This window comes from Sturnira hondurensis, unplaced genomic scaffold (genome assembly GCF_014824575.4).
Source record: "Sturnira hondurensis isolate 20B ecotype Veracruz unplaced genomic scaffold, ASM1482457v3 Scaffold0023357, whole genome shotgun sequence".
Taxonomy (NCBI): Eukaryota; Metazoa; Chordata; class Mammalia; order Chiroptera; family Phyllostomidae; genus Sturnira; species Sturnira hondurensis.
The window spans coordinates 7,023,251-7,045,189 of record NW_028095988.1 but is presented as its reverse complement, the minus strand read 5'-3'; the positions used below and the strand labels follow the sequence as shown (position 1 = coordinate 7,045,189).

Below are 21,939 nucleotides of genomic sequence, written 5' to 3'. Positions count from 1 at the left end.
TAACTGATCTACTCATATGGTCAAATCTAGCTGCAAGGAAAGGTGATAAATGCATTTTTCATTAGATTCATTTCTTTCTGGGGAGGAAAATGGTCTCTGCACATAAGGAACAGAATGCATGTAATTCAGACAGCAGTACCTGTCATAGCAAAAGTGTGTGATTTTATTAAAAATACAATAATGTATTCTCCAAGCCAATAATGAGTGGTGTATGAAATATATAAGTGAATGATATATGCCATATCCTAATGAATTTGGATTAATATGCATTTGAATATCTTGAAATATTCAAATATTTCCTTGAAATTATTTTAGGATTCAATTTTTAATCCTTCTAATTGGTTGCTCTTCTGCTAGTTTGACAAATGACATGTCTGTGTTAGTGACAGTTGTTTATTTATTTTGTAGAATGTTGAAGAATGACCAAGTAACAGGCAATGGCAAAAACTAAGGAGATACATGTGCATTTCAGGCTAAAACCATTATTTTTTGTAAAAAAAATTCTACCGTGCACATGGATCCTATAAATTCATATAATTGAAATTTAGTTGTAATCTGGTTGCAATACTTTCTTAATTAAAAAAATGCATTGATGTTATTATTTAAATTAATATGCAGATATATAGATAGCATTCAAAGTTAAAATGGCAATGAAAGTGTCTCAAATCAGATAACATAAAATAATAGGTTTCAAATTTATGCTTCAATATCATTTGCCAGACTGGCAGCATAATTCCCAATGCTCTCAGCCGAAAATTTTTCATTTGAAGCAAGCTTCTGTTTTGTGATCTTTCCCCCCCTGGCAGCTGATGTGTTAAAAAATGTACTATCTGGGAGACAGACCAGAGGCAGGTGCACAGATTTTGATGTAGAAGGCTTGGTGGATATGACCCAGAATGGAATTTATTCTCCTCAGAGGGACCTGTTGAAATCAGACGCTCATCAGAAAGACAATGTTCAAATTATTCCAACATGCATATAATTATTTCTTAACATGGTATTGTGACCTTGCTGTAATTTGCACACTGGAAAATACATTTAAGCCATGCTAACAGCATCTGAACTATGAAGTTTCTGGCTCTATAAAAACATGAAATTGTATTTCTAAACTTTTGCTATACTTATATTTTAGAAGTAGAGAGTAAATTAGCTGCCTGGATTTAAAGGGACATGATCATAACTAAAGTCACTTGTAATTTTCTGCCCAATAAAATGCCTCTATCTAGGCGTTTTGCAGCATGGTTCAATTCTTTCTTCCATCTTTTTCAGAGTAAATGCAATTTCCTTTTCCAAACACATGTCCTCTGGGAAGAACTTCATCCTTTTACTTAGACTCAGCTTTTTCCAGTTTCATACTTCATCTCTTTTAAGATGACAAAGATTTTCAACTTTGGGGATTTAAGTGGACTTCTACTAAGTATGCTGCTACCATGACACATGGGTATGATGTATACATTTTAAAATTAATAAAGGACTATATAAATGAAGAAAGGGTCTCACCTTATTGTAAAGTAGACTAGCCTCTTTTTTTGTTTTTCTTTCTGCATTCTCCGGAATACCAGGCTCTGTTTAGTATTCCAACTAAATGTAAAACCCTATTAGCAAAAATTATTATGACTTTACATATGTTCTCATTAACATTTGCAGAAATAATTATAATAAACCCCAAATTATTTGGCATGTCATAATTAAAATTATAGTCAAATCAATGGCAACAAGTTTCCATAGCTCTTCATAAAAAGGTTATTGACAAAAGTGCTGGTTAGAATGCAAAGTGCTTTGTCCTTTGATGTGTATAAAAAGTAATTCTTTAAAGGTCAGCAAATATTTGCATACGTTATCCAAAAACAACATTAATGTATAATTTTTGTGTCTTTTCATCATAGACTTGTTTCTATTCATTTACTAAAAGGGCAAAAGTTTTCTGAAGACATAAATAGATGTTTTAAAAGTTAATTTCCAAAGATTAATAATTAGTGACTTCTAAACTATATACTTATAAGAAACAACATTTGTCTTTCTCTGTCTTATTTTAAAGAAAGGTAAGTACCATGTGATTTCACTTATATGTGGAATCTAATGAACAAAAGGAACTAACGAACAAAATAGGAACAGACGTATAGATGCAGAGAACAGACGGTCAGCTGTCAGAAGGAAGGGAGGTTGGGGAGCTGGGTAGAAAAGGTGAAGGGATTAATCAAAGAAAAAAACCCTTAGGGCCACAGACAATGAACATGGTGATTACCAGAGGGAAAGAGAAATGGAGGAAGGTCAATGAGGGTAAATCGGGAACGAATAATGATGGAAAAAGACTTGACTTGGGGTGGCGAACACAATACAGTATACAGAATGATGTATTATATCATTGTGCACCTGAAACTTACATGATTTTATCAATCAATGTTGCCCTAATAAAGTCAATAAAAATTAAAAAGAAACATTTGTTACAATGTTTGTTTTGAAAAAAAGTATTTACTTAAACTTGTGTAGCATGGTTGTCATAAGAAGTTGAATTTGGTCACTTATTTTGTGATAATTAAATCACTCAGCTAATTATAACTTATTTGATCACTATATAAAACCTATGAATCTTCTAAATGAAGAATGTTCATGGTTCGATTCCCAGTCAGGGCGCATGCCTGGGTTGCAGGCCAGTTCCCAGCAGGGGACTCATGAGAGGCAACCGTACATTGATATTTCTCTCCTTCTCTCCTTCCCTTCCCCTCTAAAGATAAATAAATACAATCTTTAAAAAAAAAAAGGATGTTCTCACAGAAAGCTATTTTGCATAGAGTTTATGCAGAGTCAAAATTTAGTACCTGACTTTTAAAGATTAATTTTAAGAACAGCAAAAACTCTCACTTTTCCAGTATGGAATTTCAGGGGTTTTGTTGTTGTCATTGACAAAATATTAGTTCCATGTATTCAAAATGGCACATAAACATGTCATTGGGTTGGGAAGGACTTAAGATATCAATAAAGAAACATGGCTTGCATAGTTCAGACTTGCCAAGACCAGCCCTTAACAGGTCTCCCTCTGGAAAGGCGCAGCCTCCTTTGCAATTACAATCAGTTTTCAAATGTTATGGTGTTCTCCTCTCCGTATTATTCCAGCTTCCCAACCCTTACTCTTCCCAATTTGTCTCTTTCTGGGGACCAGAGTAGTGATAAAGGAGACAGAATGGTTTCATTTTTTCTTTCTCATGTGTATGACTATGTTATTTTTATTTTTTCTTTATTCCTCATGTTTATATCTCCTATGAATGGGTCTGGTTAGAAGTGCTTAGTAATTATATAGCCCTGGTTGGCATGGCTCAGTGGATTGAATGCTGGCCTGAGAACAAAAGAGTCAGTGGTTTGATTTCCATTCCAGGCACGTGCCTGCGCTGTGGGCCAGGTCTCTGGTAGAGGGTGCATGAGAAGCAACCACACATTGATATTTCTCTTGCTCTCTTTCTCTCACCTTTTCCCTTTGTCTAAAAATAAATAAATAAAATCTAAAACAAAAAAGAAGTGCTTATTAACCATAGACTGTGGGGAAATTCTGACTTTTTAATTAGTTTATTCAGATTGGTCAACAAAATTAGTAAACTTGAAACTCTTCCAAGCTAAACATTTCCTAAAAGCGAGCAAGTAGCCAGCAGGAGTTTGAGCGTTGCTATGAATTGAAATTCACGATACTATGGTATTGCTCTATTATCACATAGTGCCTCCTCATCCATTTTTTTTTCTTTCTGCAGTTTCAGTTACCCATAGTCAACTGTGGCCCAAAAATATTAATTGGAAAATAGCAGAATTAAACAACACTTTGGTTTTAAATCACTTGCCATTAATGCTATCTGCCTCATCCCACTGGGAACATGAATCATTACTAGCACATCCATGTTATATATGCTACCCACTTCTTGGTCACTTAGTGGGCAACTGGGTTATCAGATCAACTGTTGCAATATCACAGTATTGGGTTCAAGTAAACTTTATTTTACTTATTAGTGACCCTAAACCATTTGTATAATTTTATGCAACATATTGTTATAATTGCTCTATTTTTTATTTATTTTTTTAAATTTTTTAAAGATTTTATTTATTTATGTATCTTTAGAGGGGAAGGAGAGAGGGAGAGATACATCAATGTATGGTTACCTTTTGTGCGTCCCCTGCTGGGAGTTGACCTGCAGGGAACCAGCCTGCAACCCAGGCATATCTGCCCTGACTGGGAATCAAACCCCGATCCTCTGGCTCGCAGGCCTGTGCTCAATCCACTGAGCTACACCAGCCAGGGCTATTTATTTTTTAATTCATCGTTGTTGTTCACCTTACTGTTCCTAACTTAAAAATATATGTATGTATAGGAAAAAACATAGTATATATAGGGTTGGGCACTATCTGCAGTTTCAAACACCCACTGGGATCTTGGAATGTATCCCCCATGAATAAGAGGGGACTACTATATAAGAAAGGAAATAATCATTGGATCAAATAGTCTTAGAACAGGAAGGGGATTATGATAGTCAGCTTCTAAAACAGCTCCTAAATATCCCTTCCCTAGTAGTCATGCTTTTGTGTCATCTCCACTGAGGGTGTACTAGAACTGATGGTTTGCTGCTAGTAAATAGAATATGATAAAAGTAGAGGCATTTCACATCTAAGATTACATTACAAAGACTGTTTTCTCTCTCCTGCTTCCTCCCACCTCTTGCTCTCTTGCTTGTCACTCTGATGATAGGCAGTCACCATGCGGAGTGGTCCTATGGAGAGGTCCACATGGCAATAACGGAGATGGGCCTCCAGCGAATGGCAGTGAGGTACTAAACCTCTCAGCAAGAGATAACTACTACAAGCACATAGGAGACCAACTCTGTTGTTTACAAACAAGGCTATCATTTATTTCGGTTTTGTTCTTTGCTCATTTTAATTGCCTTAGTCAAGGTATGCAATTAACTTGTGGTAATGGAATTTCAAGTTTATATCAGTGTTCTGGTGTATTAGAATATTTTAATAGATATTTAAATTATTCTGTATTTGACAACTTTCCAATATCTTATTTTAGATTATTAGACAACTATAATAACAACAGCAGCCTCAAAACCCTTTTAAGAATATTTTTAAGACTACTCTGAAGAATCTTTAAATTTCATTGTGTGGACTATTCTTTTCTGCATTTTACAGTGTCTATCCTATTGGGTCCTGGATCTAGACTTTGGTGAGTTCTAACTGATCAGGAGGATGGGAACCGGAAGTCTGGAGCTGGCTTGGAGAGAATGTGGAAGAAGAGACAGTGCATTGCACATAAAACATAGTCATTCACGGGTAAGTTATTCAAAAGCTTTATATTTTATGGGTCTTCACGCTTTTACATATTTTAATCCATGTGCCTTTAACAGCCTTGTGGAGCCTTGAAAAGTATTTTCTGTGGGTGTAATAAGCAGTGCAGAAAATGGTGCCAAACTAAGATGAGATTCCTGAGTGGATGCTTGACTGGGCACTGACTCCTCCCCAAGGAAACTGAGAAGGCCGAGAAAGCTAACTTACTGCTTTGGTGAGGGAGCCAAAAGAGGGCTGCTTCACAACACCCAGAGTTGGGGGACAAGGGATCTATGATGGCTTATCATGGAGGATGTACGTGCCCTATGGGAAAGAGGGCCAGTGTGAAATCATCTCGAGTATCTTCCAGTAGAGCGACCAGATGGACAAAGACCTTGGCAGAAAGTACTTGGATGTGAGGTGCCTGAACTAAGGGAAGTGCAAGGCAGATGAGTTCGGTGGGGACCTGTACAAAGTACGTGCAACATTTTCATGAGAATGAAGTCTTTAAATACCCAGCTCAATCAGAAATGGTAAAGCCAGCTTAGAAAATTTTTAGCCTAAAAGATTTTAACATCCCCTGTTTCTTTCTCAGTCCCTCAGCACTGGAGGGACTTAGCAAGCTGGGAGAATTAAGACAAGAAGTAGGGAAAGCAAATTATATACCTCTTTCCCACAGCAGGCTTCTGGCATGAAGCAGGTCCAGCTAAGGGAAAAGGAAAAAATGCCATATTTGGTTAAGTTTTGAGGTTTAATTATTTTATAGGACTAAACATTGTAATTTTTTCACTGAGACTGAATCTGACTTAATGTGATGGCAGAGCTGTCCATCATGAACAGAAAAGTTACAGGCTCACCAGGGTTTGGATCTGATGGCCGAGTAAGGTTTTCTCAACTGAATGAAATGTAATGGGATGGCAGGAAAAAATCAATTTGCATTCTGATGACAATCCATGTGTCATGTTTATTCAACATACCAGTTTCATGTGCTTCTCCACTGTCTTTCTATACAACATAGTAGAAAAATTTAAATTAACACATTACTGATTTACTTGTCTGCCCCACTTAGAAGATGAATGATGAGATAAAAACTCATTCTAAAGAAAAGCCAGTAATAGGAAAATAGTTACGCTTCATAGAAAATTTTCTATCAGGAATCAAGCTTGCTTAAAAACAGGAAGGAAACTCTGATCTGCAGTTACTTATAGTTGAAAGTAAAAAACATTACTTGTATTTGCATGAATGCAACAAAATAAAAGGAAACCATCAGCTAAAATATCTTTGTTTGTTGTGTAAACACTTCCTAATACAGAGCCTTAGCCTTAAGCATTCCTTTTGTAAACACTCTACACCCTTGTTTAACATGTTCAAATCAGTAAGCATTCATCATTTGATATTGTATTTAAGTTGTAGGGGTAGACATATCAGAATGGTTTCTTGGAAAGTTTTATGATTCATATCAAACTTACTTTGAGTTTCAATACTACTGTCAACAAGAAATAGAAAAATGAAAAAATCAGTGATGCAAAATCTTCAACATTATAAGCAATTTATTACATGTCTAAATCATTCTGAAAACTTGACAATAGAACTATCTGTTAAAAACAAATAAAAAGGACCCTTCGGCACTTTTAACCTACCTTATTTTTGGCATGAATTGTTTCATGCATTCATTTGTTGATATACTTATGATAATGTTCTACTAAAGGGAATATTGACCTCAAGTGAAGAGTAATCTGTTGTGGGTGGAATTCTACAGAATTGGGCTGCGATGGCACGCTGGGGGGTGGGGAGGAGGAATGAGGTAAAAACACCCAAACCTGTAGATAATTTTTATGGGTTTATTTGAGCCAAACTGATGACAATTGCCAGGAAGCAAGATCTCAAATTCTCTGGATAATGACAGTTTTTCAGTTTCTTTTGTGCATCCAAAATCAAGGAGGGAATATAGGGAAGATTTACATGGAGTTGGGAGAAAGCAAGTCAGGGTTGTATTACAGGATGGTTACCAAGGTTATGTTCTCTCTCTCTCTCTCTCAAATACAACTAAAGGACATTCATTTGTCTTTCATTAAGACTTTATCTTAGGACATAACTAAACTGTGCCACCATCTCCACGCCAACTCAAGGAAGGGTTAACACAGTGAATGTTATAAGGGAAATACGAACAATTTTTAAAGTATTGAAACCAACATGAACCAACCCAAATTTTCTCTCAAAGTCATCATAACAATGTTCAGAAAGAAAAACAGAAAGAAAAAGGGGCATGACGGGAGCCTTCAGATTGAACAAGATCCTCATATTTCATCTAACATATCAACCCTGGCTCGAATGTACCACAATGGAAACAGGATACTAATAATACAGAACTTCCACTGCATATGGCTGTGCACATGTGTGTTCCAAGCCCACCCCCAACTCCCTAATGTTTCCAAAGCAACTACTTCCTGGCCTGCTGGGCCTGCTTGTGAAGGAGCACATAGGTATTCTCTTTAATCCCGTCTTTGTTATAAGGTGTGTCTGGGTATTTGCTTGGTGAGCTAGAAAGTGGAGGTGGGCCAGGTCATCAATAAAATCAAGCAACTGGCTGATATTATATGTGGTAGAGGGGCTGTTGGAATTCTTTCTCTACATATGTTCTTCATGCATTTTACAAACACCCTCCATGCATTCATTCCCTGATTCAGAGCCTAAGTCCTGCCTTCTGTCCTCTTGGTTTGGCTGTACCAGTGCAATGGTGTGAGACATCATGCCAAACTCTTGGCAGCCCCCACAGACACCACTGCCACACGTGAGCTTTCATGTGCTCTCTTGAAGGTGGTTACTATGCCTAACTCAAAAGTGTGTTAAACTAGATGCACAAAACAATAGACAGGTCTTGCTAAAGGCAAAGATAAACATTTTACTACAATGCTCTATGCCTCGGGGGTGACTACCCACTGTGATGTGCCCAGTTAGGAATGTATAATCAGACTACCCTCTGAGGTGACTTTCCATAGAACTCCTTTATTTATCCACAGAAGGAAAGGGAAGAAGCAGGGTTGTACAGAGGAAGAAGTCAGATTGCAATACTGTCCTGACTGAGGCAGCCCTGGAGGAAACTCTGGAGTATGTAATGACCATCGGATTGCCTCAGATTATGCCAAATGGCCAACCAGTTTTATCTCAGTTTTGCTTATTCAATAGATTTGGGAAGGGTGTGGCCTCTGTAGGCAGTTCTCTGCCGTTGTAACTGATCCTAAACTAGCTGACAGCTAAAAGGCCATTTGCTGACTACCTCTCTGCAGTTGGTCAGCAAGTCCTTTCTTGATGAGGAGTAGGCAGTACATTTATGTATCTACTGTATTATCTACTGCAAATTTTGTATGCAGAAAGCATAACTAGCATAGACATATTTATTGAAGATGTCTCTGTGTATTCAGCATTCATAATAATTACATTCTGTGAGAATTAAAAGTCTTATTTTTAGAAGTATCCACTGGGGATTATTCAAGAAATGCATAGTTAAATAAACCTCCTTTAACTCCCTAAACTTAAGGTGTTCATGACTTCATGATATATTTGCTCAATTGAAAAAAAAAGTGGTAAAGATAGGAAAAATTTGAAAGACGTTGGCTATTTAGAATATGGATAGTAGCTATAGGCCATCGCTGTCGTATAAATGACAAGTGTGTTCTAAAACTTATTGTGCTGTGCGTTCCTATGGTCTGAATGTTTCTGTTACCCCAAAGTTTGTACTAATTCCCAAAATGATGGTATGGGAGGGATTAGTGTTCTTGTAAAAGAGACCCGAGACAGCTCCCTCGGATCTGTGTTTTCCCCATGGCAGTCTGCAGCCCAGAGAAAGACCGCCACCAGAACCTGACCATACTCGCACCCTTACCTAGACTTCCAGCCTCCAGAACTGAGACATTTCTGGTTTGTTTTTTTTAAGCTATCCAGGCCACAGTATTTTGTTAGAGCTGCCTGAATGCACTAACACACACACACACACACACACAAAGATGAGCCATAATGAAAACATTAACATAGTTTCACATGTGTCAAATTATTAGGAAATGTACACATATTACAGTGAATATGGCACTTTACCTTGAAAAAAACTTTAAGTTCGCTGTGGAAGTAGTCATATGAAGAGTTGCAGTTTGTGAGTGGTAGATAGTGGTGGAGACAGTTATCTGAAATCAGATAGAAAGTCGTAGATGTAAATGGGTGTGCCTTACACACCCATTCTTGGATGGGAGATGTGTTTCCTGTGTGACTAGGTTCAGCTTAGTGCACTTTTGTGCATTCACCTACTATTTCTCCTGGACTAAATTATGTATAAACAAGCTCAAAATTTGTTTTATGCTCAAATTGTTCCCAAGTGTTGGAATAAATTTGCATTTCCAAAAACAGGCTTTATAGAAGAACAGACTTTTAAGACATGTTGTTCCCTCTGTTCTGTAGTGGAAAAACATACCTAATAATGTTCTTGATGTTTTCACTTAACACCCATTTAATCATCTTACCTCATTCAGTTTTCCAGAGAGCCTTGAGAGGTAGAGGCTGTTGACTTCGTTTTCATAGATGGAAATAAATTGAGAGAGACTAAGGAAATTTCTGAAGGTATTGCAATCCATCAATGTGGGGGCAAAAATAAACTCAAATTCCTCAAATTACAAAACCCATGTTCATTTGTCCAGATTACACTGTCTTCAGTATTTAAACAGAGAGAGTTGTGGAGCAAAAGTGATGTCTGTTTTTAAATTTTTTTATTTGTATGGAACTACATTTCAGTGCAATGGGTAACTTTTATACACTATAAACATTAGCATACTGTTATAATTTTTTCTTTATGTTAATTTAGCTATTTCCAAAGAGACTGTTATTTCCCCAAATGGCATTAAATATTTTTCTGCTGAAAATACTCTTTCTTACATATTCAATTTACATAACTCTTAAAAGAAAATAAAATTATAGGTGATATATGGAATTATTTTTTAAAAGAGACGGTCTTATTTGCTCAAGTTTGAGACATTATAAATAAGTTTTATGTTACACTGAAAAAACACTAAAAAAGAACGCTTTAAAACTCATTAATAAAATTCAAATGACTTGCAAATTTCTCAACTTGCTACTTCTCATAATCTAGTCTATGAAATATATAAAACCACTGTTTTATAGCTAGCACCATTTCCTAGGAGCCTTGTGTGTGTGGCTTTAGGAAATTTTGAAGCACTCCTTTTTATTTTGTTTGATTCCATAACTGGTGGTTGAGGCCATGGTGACTGCGCTGTTCTGCTGCAGAGCCCATCACCACCTCAGAAAACACCCCTTCCCTCCACTATTGCAGTGCTCCCACAAACCTCCACTGCTTCCCTGAGTGCCCTACTCCATCTCTGAAGGGCAGAAATTACAACTCTCCAGTTTGGGGTCATTTAGAGGATATAATATCTAGGGTGCAGCTGAGACTTCTTGTTTCAGAAGTAATTTAAAGTAAGTGACAACTATAATATCCTAATTGATACATTCATCTAAACAAATAGGTGTATGTTTCTTTACAAATAAAAAATCTTGGCAAATGACTCATCAATTAAGTGACTATAAGCCATAATATCTTTATGTGCAAATAGGTTAGATATCTATCTCTCTGTCTCTTCTACTGTGAGTTTGTTTTTGCATTAATGTGCATGCATACAATATATAGCTGTTACACATATACACAATGTTTTGAAACTGATAGACACAGTTTTGAAACTGCTTTTCATCCACAATCCATTACGATGATGTTTCATGTCAATATATTTTCATATTGTACATTCTTTCTACAGACTTAATACTATTCCACTACAGTTGACCTTTGAGCAACATGAGTTTGAAATGTGTAGGTCCACTTATATACACAGATGTTGTTTAATCAATACATACATTACAGTAAATATATTTTCTCTTATTTTCTTAACATTTTCTTTTCTCTAGCTTATGTTATTGTTAGAATACAGTGTATAATGTGTATACAAATATGTTCATTGACTGTTTATGTTATCGGTGGGCTTTCAGTCAACAGTGGGCTATTGGTATTTAAATTTTCAGAGAGTCAAAAGTTAACATGTGGATTTTTGAATGCATAGAAGTTGGGTGCCCCTAGACCCTCCTTGTTTGAAGTTCAAGTGTACATGGAGACACCATGATTTTTAAAGCAAGTTTGTGTTTTGACAGAATCTCTATTTTATAATTTTAAGTATTTTGGACAACACTATGAAGAACAACAAAAAGTATAAATATTTGTAGACATAAACTCATATTTTCTTTAGGCTAAAGATGAAGAATAGAATTGTGATGTCAAAGAGCATGAACTTTGTTGCGGTTTTTGCAATTATTTCAGAAAAATCCTGTCATAATTTGAACAAATATATTCTCTACCTCATCACCAATAATGGGTTATACAATTTTAAAAGTTATATGCATTCCTTGCTTATTTTCTATTTTGCTTTTCTTTGTGTCTTGCCTATTTTTACCTTGAAATTTCACCTGTTTTTCCCATTTTAAAAAATTTGTTTTTTTTCTGTTTGTTTGAATTTTCTTGTTCTAAACATTCACGTAAATGGAATAATATAAACTGTTGTGTTTGAAATTTCCTTTTTTCATTTAGCATGTTTTTAAGGTGTATCCATGTTATAACATGGTCACTGCTTAATTGCTTTATATTACAAATAATATTCCATTGTATAGCTACAATGTACCAGATTTGTTCTGTTTGTCATTTGTTGGACATTTCACCCCCCCACACACACATTTTAATTATTATGAAGAATACTGCTATAAATATGGTATGACCATTCAGGTACAAATTTTTGTGTGGAGATTTTTTTTCTTAGTATATAACTTAAAGTGGAATTATTGGATTTTGTTCACATTTCACTTTTGAAGAACTGCCAGACATTTCAAAAGTGGGAGTGAATGTTCAATTTCTCCACATTGTCATAACAATTTGTAGTTGTCTTTTTTTTATCTATTCTACTATATGAAGTGGTATCTCATTGCAATTTTCTACTTTCATTTTCCTACTAATTTTGTATTTGTATTTCCCTACCAACTACTAATATTAAGCATGATTGCATGTGGTTACAGTGCATTTGTAAACCTGCTTTGGAGTAATGTCTCTTTAAATCCTATTCCCACTTTTAAATTTTTATTTTTTTTGTTGCTTGTGCTTGTGTTGTTATATCTAAGACATCATTGCCCAACTAGGTCAGAAAGATTTACTGCTATGTTTTCTCAGAGTTTTATACTTTTTGGCTCTTATGTTTATGTCTATAATCCATTTTAAGTTAATTTTTGTATTTGAAATAGGAATCCAACTTCATTTATTTGCATTGGATATTCTGCTGTCTTGGCACCATTTGTTCAAGAGATACTTCTTTTTCCATTAAATTGTCTGACACATTTGTCAAAAATCAACTGAGCATAAATGCAGGTGTTTGGTTGTGAAATCTAGTTTCTATTCTACTGATATATATGTCTGTCTGTGCTAGTACCATACTGCTTCGTAGTAAGATTTGAGATTGGGGAAAATGGATGGTTTTTGTTTTTCTTCATTCATTTTGGATATTCTGGGTTACATAAGAATTTTAGGACCAACATGTCAATTCCTGTTAAAAAAAAATAAGCTGGGATTTTGAAAAGGATAGAGTTGAATCTGTAGACCAACTTGGAAATTATTGCCATCTTAAAAATATTATGTCTTCTCATCCATGAACATGTGAACACAGGGTGTCTTCCTACTTATTTAGGTCTTCTTTAATGGCTTTTATCAATGTTTTTCAACAGTAAAAAAAATCAATGTATAATATCTCCAACTTGTACTATCTAAGAAAGTATTTTTCTCACTCATAGACTTAACAAAGATGCAGTTTGGGATTGTGACCTAGCTTCTTTAAGCTTTGGCTATGAAGTGAAATATATCACTACACCCATATCCCAGTTAGATGGCCCTTCCTAAGAGCCAGGGCCTAGGGAATGGAAGAGAGTACGTGGCATGCTTCCTAAGCATCTCTGTCTCTGAATCAGAGCTGATGTGAGAAAGAGGCATCAAGCTTAAGTACTAGGTAGCGGGTAGAAAAGGAGAAACCATGTGTCTATCATGCTAACATTTGGGTAAAAATAGAGTTATGTGCACTGATATATTTGAATCTGTATGAAAAATAAATGGCATGATACACAAATTTGGTAACTGTAGTTCTCCTAGGAAAGTAAACTTGGAACTGAGAGACAGGATGGGAAATGAAATTTAGATTTATCTTGATACCATATGTATTTATTTTTGTTTTTTAAGTATACTTTATTGATTATGCTATTACAGTTACACCATTTCCCCCATTTGTTCCCCTCTACCTTGCGCACCCCATCCTACATGCATTTCCCTCCTTTAGTTCATATCCATGGGTCATACATATAAGTGCTTTGGCTTCTACATTTCCTATCTTATTCTTACCCTCCTCCTGTCTATTTTCTACCTACCGTCTATGCTACTTATTCTCTGTACCTTTTCCCTACTGTCCCCCTCCCACTCCTCCATTGATACCCCTCCATGTGATTTCCACTCGTGATTCTGTTCCTGTTCTAGTTGTTTGGTTTTTTTAGGTTCAGTTGTTAAAAGCTGTGAGTTTGTTGTCATTTTACTGTTCACACTTTTTACTTTCTTTTTCTTAGATTAAGTCCCTTTAGCATTTCATGTAATAATGGCTTGGTGATGATGAACTCCTTTAACTTGAGCTATCCTGGGAAGCACTTTATCTGCTCTTCTATTATAAATGATAGCTTTGCTGGATAGAGCAATCTTGGATGTAGGACCTTGACTTTCATGACTTGGAATACTTCTTTCCAGACCCTTCTTGCCTGCAAGGTTTTTTTTTTTGGTTTGGTTGGTGTGTTGTTTTTTTTTAGAAATCAACTGATAGTCTAATGGGAATTCCTTGTAGGTAACTCTCTCCTTTTCTCTTGCTGCTTCTAAGATTCTCTCCTTATCTTTAATCTTGGGTAATTTAATTACGATGTGCTTGGGTGTGTTCCTTCTTGGGTCCAACTTCTTTGGGACTCTGAAATTCCTGGACTTCCTGAAAGTCTATTTCCTTTGCCAGATTGGGGAAGTTCTCCTTTATTATTTTTTCAAGTAAGTTTTCAATTTCTTGGCCTTCTTCTTCTCCTTCTGGCACCCCTATGATTTGAATGTTGGAACATTTAAAGATGTCCTGGAGGTTCCTAAGCCCTTCTTTATTTTTTTGAATTCTGTTTCTTCATTTTGTTTTGGTTGAATGTTTCTTTCTTCCTTCTGCTCCAAACCATTGATTTGAGTCCCAGTTTCCTTCCTGTCATTGTTTACTCCCTGTAGATTTTTCTTTATTTCACATAATGCAACTTTCATTGCTGCCTGGTTCTTTTTTACACTGTTAACATACCCAATGACTTCCTGGAGCACCCTGATAACCAGTATTTTGAACTGTGCATCTGATAGATTGGCTACCTCTAATTGCCGAGTTAAATTTTTTCTGGAGCTTTGAACTATTCTTTCATTTGGGCCATTTTTTGTTTGTTTGTTTGCTTGTTTGGTCTGGGTCTGCCTGTTACATAGTAATGGGTGGAACCTTAGGTATTCATCAGGGCAGGGTAACCATGTGGTTGCGTTGTGATGCTGTATGTGGGGGAGGGTCCAAGTGGGAACAGTGCCGCTTGCTCTGCTGGATTTGCCCTGCTTCCCACAGTCAAATTGGGATCTTCTGGTGCTGATTCTCAGGTGGGTGGTTTTGTGTACATTTTAGGACTCTGTGGGTCTCTCCAGCTAACTCTCTGTGAGGCTGGTAGTTTCTCCCATTGCTGCCTCAACCCCACAGGTGTTTTCAGTCCAAGGCTTTGAGGCTTTATTTCACTGCTGTAACCCTGGGGGGTTGTGCAGTCTATCTCGCTCTCCAGTTGTTCCTCCTGGTTTATCTGCACTCGAATATGGGACCGCCCAGTCTGTAAGTCACTGTCTCGCCTGGTCCACCAGCTGGCTTGACCACCCTGGTCCTCTAGCTGCCTCCTTGCCAAGAGTGCTCTCTGCCTGGCTGCCCATCTCCACTCCTCCTACTGGTTTGAATGAATGTTTCTTCATTAACTCCTTGGTTGTCAGACTTCCATACAGTTCAATTTTCTGTCAGTTCTGGTTGTTTTTGTTTTTAAATTTGTTATTGTCCTTCTTTTGGTTGTATGAGGAGGCACTGTGTTAGCTTGATACCATATTGAACTTTATGAACATTGTGCATTTATCTCTGCAAACAGCATAAAAATATTAAAACTTGAGATTTTCATTAAAATCAGGAATATGCCATGGATACACAGAAATATTTAATATCACTTTGTAGGTTCAAGATAACAATGTTAGATGAGTGTTATCTAGCTAATAAATAGTTGAGTGTCATCAGCATCCATTTCACAATATAGTCTTTCCTATAAGTCAGCTGGACAACTGCTCAGCTAGCTGCCTACTAAGCAACCCAGCACCAAGGAATAGACAAGAGTCACATGAGGTAACTGTTCTATTCACTCAGTTTTTATTGAATGGAAGCTCACTTAAAGTAGAACATAAACATATGAAATCTTTCCAGAAAGTATCCAGCCACATAATATGACAGAGACATTAGTTGAAGACACAAAATACAAGAAACATTGTACATAGGACAGTGATGCCTCATTCTCCAAAGTAGGCACTTTGGGACCTCACACAGTTCTGCCAACTGCAGCACGGTGCTCCTTCTGCTGTGGTAGCAAACGCCATGGAATGAATTTTGCTACATGTTTCGTGACAAGATCCCCATCAAAATCTTAGACACAGTAGTTTATAGGATCCCTGGCTCAGCTGCTAGTTCTCCCACTGTCACTCACTGATCTTTGTCCATTGCAGCCCTTACAAGTTCAACAGTCTCAAGTGTTCTGCTTGTTGCAGGCCTTTCAGAATGTGGATCACTTTCAGCAGATTCTCAACCATCTTCAAGGCATTTGTGCCACCCTTTTATTTGTGCTGCACTCATTGCATCATCCCAGAAAGCCTTCTGGAGTCATCCAAATAGTTTCCACAGAGGATTGCTCAAGCTTAATGCAAAATTGGATGCAGATTTATTGCTCTACTTGTTCAGTCATTTTGAATGTGGTGGCCACACAGTGCACATGCTCACTCAACAGTGTCTACCGCCCCTACGGACTAGTAGAGTGAAGTTGTCATTGTTCACACATGTGCATATATTTCACTTCCCTTGGCTGCCAGGTTACATCGATGTTGTGTAAGACATTCTCCTTATATTAACAATGGATGGACTTTTTCTGGACAGATCTCATATATTAATATCCTACTCACATTCTAACAATCTAAGAGAAATATAACACACACACACAAACAACAATCATTGGGGGATAATAAATCCAGGTCCCAGAATCTCAGGCAACAGGTCTTGGAGACAGCATGGTAGGCAGGAAAGGCTTTAGCCTTTAGCTCTTGCAAATAAGAACTGGTCTCACAGGTTAGAGAGGATATGGTCTGGATCCAGTGGAGCAGAGCCTCCAGCTGTTGATGCCGAGGAAGATCAGCATTGCTAGAGTAGCACTCTGGTATGTGGAGCCCTGGTGTCTTAGCAGTGGTCTGAAGCCTGCCTCCATTTTGCCCTTGAGACTTGTGTGTTCCAGCCCTCTAGGTTGCTTGAAAAGTGTCATGGCACCCCTGATGGTGAGTGGGGAATTCCCCTAGCAGCCTATCTGTGAGTGGTCCCACTCTGCAGACACAGATATTGTCATATGTTACGTATCTTAGGTGTGTTTCCTTGCCAGATGTGTCTGGCATGACTTGGGTAGTTTCCATCTCAAACCAAAATGTCATGGCTGGCTGGCAGCCATCTTGGTTGACACAAGTGATGCTACTTTGTTTTGTATAATTTATGCTATCTTGACTAGACCAATGCCATTTTATTGGTCCTGGTCTCCACACTGAGAGGAAAACATAGTTTCGTTTGCAGAGGATATTCTGGGTTTCACAGAAAAAAGCAAGTTTTATAAGTACCTATTACAGAATTTTAAAATGTTGGTAATTTTTCTAAAAATTAGATGAAATTCAAATCCAAGTTTTCTCTACACTGACATTAACACTGTGAATTAATTTAAAACATGCATAAATAACTAACTATACAATTTATTTAAAAAACTAGAAATACATTTAATATGAAAGTTATAAGACTATATAAAAATGTGAAACATTTTATTAAAGATATAAACAAGATTTGTTTGACTATGTCATCACATATTCTAGAAGTTTAATATCATATAAATGTCAAATTTGAAAATTTCAACATAATTTGACATAATTTGACTTAGAATTTTATTTGAATCATTTTAGGAGTTGGGAAATGTTTTTTACCATACGGTGGTTTTAATACTTAATAAAATTTTGAGAATAATGAAAAATGTTAAAAGAGAGACATAAGAGGTGAATTATTAGTTATCAAAACTGAGTACAAAGCTAAAGTAAGAAAAATTACATTATGACATAGGAATTAAGTATATTAGTAGAGCAGTAAAGAGGTTACAAATAATTGTAAGTATGCCTGAGACTTTGATATATGATAAAATTTATGGTTTCCATTCAGAAAAGAGGGATAGCTTATGCAACAAAATCATACAGGCAAAACTTGCTATTCTCTTGCAAGAAAAGGGTCAATCTCTATTCCACCCTGCCCATAGAATTATTTAAAGCTAGTGATACCTCCTGAGTGTGGCAGCAAACCCAGGAGCCAATAAGGAGACATTGAGAAGGCATGTACTGGGAATTACATCATCTCATTCACATCATGCTGATTTCTTTGGAAAGTATTTGGTTACTTGGGTGGTGAGCACACAATGCCATCTACAGATGATGGGTTATTGGAACTTAATTTTTATAAAAAGTAATAAGAAGAAAATTATTTTCTATATGGTCTAATTTCAGTTAAAAAATAAAACTTCTCTCCCTGGCTGGTGTAGCTTAGTGGATTGAGCGTGAGCCTATGAACCACACGATCGCGGTTCGATTCCCAGTCAGGGCACATGCCTGGGTTGCAGGCAGGTTCCCAGCAAGGGACTCACGAGAGGCAACCATACATTGATATTTCTCTCCTTCTCTCCTTCCCTTCTCCTCTAAAGATAAATAAATAAAGTCTTTAAAATGTATTTAAAAATAATAAATAAATTAATAAATAAATAAAACTTCTCTGTTATACATAATAGATGAAATACCAATAGAAAAGAGTAGAGTATATAGCATCAGATCAATATACACATACAGTCACTTTAAGAGAGAGGTCTGGCCCAGAATAATTTTGGGAAACATTCTCTACATTTACCTATTCAGTCATGTATATCTACTAGAAGATTCCAAACAGAGAATAAAAGTGGTGACATTTGGAACTCAATCCTGTAAGCAAACACAAATTTTCATTTCATGTAGTGAAATTAAATGGAAATGTTTGCCTCCAATTAGCCCACTATTTTCTGAACTTAGCATTTCAGCCTTCCTTATTTATTCATAAATCTTTATGTCTTTTTAAGTGTCTGCACCATCTTTTCATTAACCATACTGGGTCTGCAGCAAGCCCATCCATCAGGACAGCAGGTGTGCTTCAAAACATAGGACGGTAAAGCATAAACAAATATGTAGGACTCATTACATAAGGGTTCTTACATCAAAACATTTTTTTCAATAGAAACAATTTTTAATAATAATTATATTTGCTCATCTATGAGAAAATTGTCATTACTGTACTTGCTAGGGATATGAATTTTTCACCCGACTTTCACATTAAGGCTGCAGTATATAGATTATCTGTAAAAATGAACCTCAGTAATTCATTTTTTTCTTGGCCCAGTCATAAAAACCCTATCCAAGAGGACTGAACTTGAAATAATAGTCACTTGCCTACTCATCTGTACTCCAACTAAGGTGGTATATAGGTTTCTAAAAAATCTGATGGCCCACTTAATTCAGTAACCCTGGCTTTTATTTCACTACTAATAATGCTAAGAAATCAAATGAAAATAGATATTCAGATACATTATGGAATAAATAGGTGTAGGAATTTTCTGAATCTCCCTAAACTTTTAAGTTCAAGTTACATCAATATTTTATTGTAATAGTTATTAATATATGAATAAAGTCCCTTTGTTTTTTCAAGAACAACTCAACAAAATAAATCCTTTTAAAAGAATAAAGCATCCGATTATCTTTAAATTATTTCTAAGAATTTTTAATTAAAAAGTATGATTTATTTTAGAACTATTCAGGAATTAAACTGCTGGCTTTAAAATGTTAATTTCAGCAACTAGAAAACTATCCTAGCTTTTAAATGTATTATTTTCAGACATTTAGGCAAATGTAATAAACCAGCACCCCCACAAATTAACAATTAATGGTAGCATCTGATGAGCAGTGGTCCATATCTTCATGTCCTGGTCAAATTTAGGTCACACCTGAACTGTTTGACAGGTCCAAAGTCTGTGGTGCTGTCTCAGTATCAGTGTTTTTGCGTGATCAGATCTTTGTCTTGATTGACCAGACAATACCTTTTAGTTCAGTTCATTACCTTTTTCCTTCCTGAATGGTACCCATTTTAATGAAAAACAGTATCATTTACCAAATATTTCAAAAATGTGAGGGTGAGACCTCCTGCTTTGCCTTGGATAATTTCTTGTTATCCAGTTATTAATTATTAATACCCCATTTTTCTTTCAACAGTGTTTCATCTAGATGACAAACCACATGGCAACACAATCATCTATGATATTTGCAGAACTAATTATTACTACCGTCAATGTCATCTTTAAAGGGTGTCTGAAATCCAGCTGCTTCTCTCCATCTCTACTGCCATCATTTTAGATCAGCAACCAGATTCCTGAAACAGTTTCTATCTGCACTTTCCCCCTCACTCCCTTCAAATATTTTATCTACTTAATGGATACAAGAATCTTCTTAAAGGAAAGCAAATATGTGTCTTTAATTGTTTCCATTCATCTTACAATAAAATGCAAAGTTCTTACTCTGAGTCCTTCCCTATCTGATTTGGTTTTTGCCTCACTTTAGGAACCTGAATTCTTACAGTTTTTCAAATAACACTTTGCTGCTTTCTGTGTTGGGCCTTCATACATATGTTTTCTTCTTCCTATAGAGATCTTCCCATGTTTTTTTTTTTTTTCTAATTGTTCAATATAGGGTAAGTCTAAGCAGTCTGGCTCCCTCACCCAAGTGTCTGGGGAACTAAGATAAGCTGTGTTCTCATAGCCTTGAGACGGGGTCTGATAAATGGTTCCCATAATATTGAGTGGGCTCCCAATCGCAGAATCCTACTTTGTTATACAATATTCTGGCTCCCTTCTGGCTTTGTCTGTATTTAGTATATAAGGGAGTAGGCGCTCCCCCCTGGGGGACATGCAGGGGACACACATCTTGGAGCATGCGTGGATCGCCCACCTTTGAGTAAAGGTATGTCAAGGGTCCCCGCTGCTCCAAGTCTTTTCTTTGTCTGCCTGAATCCAGAGTGAACCTGCCTGGCCTTGACAGGCTGAAAGACATTCTGTTACAGTTGTCCCCATTTTCCCATTACTCTTCCCTGCCCTGTCACCCGACCCAACACTCTGACAGTCAATATCCGCATTGTCTGTCCCCATGAGTCATCTATTCAGGTTCCTTGCCCCTTCTTCTTTCCCCCATTATCCCCATCCTCCTTCCCCTCTGGTCATGGTCAATTTGTTCTTTATTTCCAAATTTCTGGTTCTATTTTGCTCTTTTGTTTGTTTTGTTTTAGGTTCTACTTATAAAGGAGATTGTATATTTGTCTTTCACTGTCTGACTTATTTCACTTTGCATAAATGCTTTCCAGTTCCATTTATGCTGTTGCAAAGGGTAGGAGCTCCTTCTTTCTTTCTGCTTTGTAATATTCCATTGTGTAACTGTACCACAGTTTTTTGATCCACTCATTTACTGATGGGTACATAGGCTGTTTCTAGCACTTGGCTATTATAAATAATGCTGCTATGAACATTGATGTCCACAGGTTCTTTTGAATTGGTGATTCAGGATTCTTAGGGTATAGTAGTCCCATCAGTGGGATCATTGAATCAAAAGGCAGTTCAATTTTTAGTTACTTGAGGAAAATCTATACTGTTTTCCACAGTGGCTGCACCACTCTGCCTTCCCACCAACAGGACACTAGGGTTCCCTTTTCTCCACAACCTCACCAGCACTTGTTTGTTGATTTATTAATGGTGCCCATTCTGACCAGTGTGAACTGGCATCTCATTGTGGTTTTAATTTGAATCTCTCTGATGACTAGGGGTGTTGAGTATCCTTTTATATAGCCCTGGGCCCTTTGTATGTTCTTCTTGGAGAAGTGTCTGTTCAAGTCCTTTGCCCATTTTTTAATTGGGTTGTTTGTCTTCCTTGTGTAGAATTGTGTGAGTTCTTTATATATTTTGGAGATCGAACCTTTGTTCAAGGTATCATTGGAAAATATGTTCTCCCATGCAATTGGTTCCTTTTTCATTTTAATGATGTTTTCTTTAGCTGTGCAGAACCTTTTTAGTTTGATGTGGTTCCATTTTTTT

At 36.6% G+C, this 21,939-nt stretch overlaps 1 pseudogene; it reads right to left on the bottom strand.

Annotated features, from left to right (window-relative positions):
- Positions 1 to 7,744: 7,744 nt before the first annotated feature.
- Positions 7,745 to 8,052, bottom strand: LOC118980781 (enhancer of rudimentary homolog; annotated as a pseudogene).
- Between the last annotated feature and the right edge of the window lie 13,887 nt (positions 8,053 to 21,939).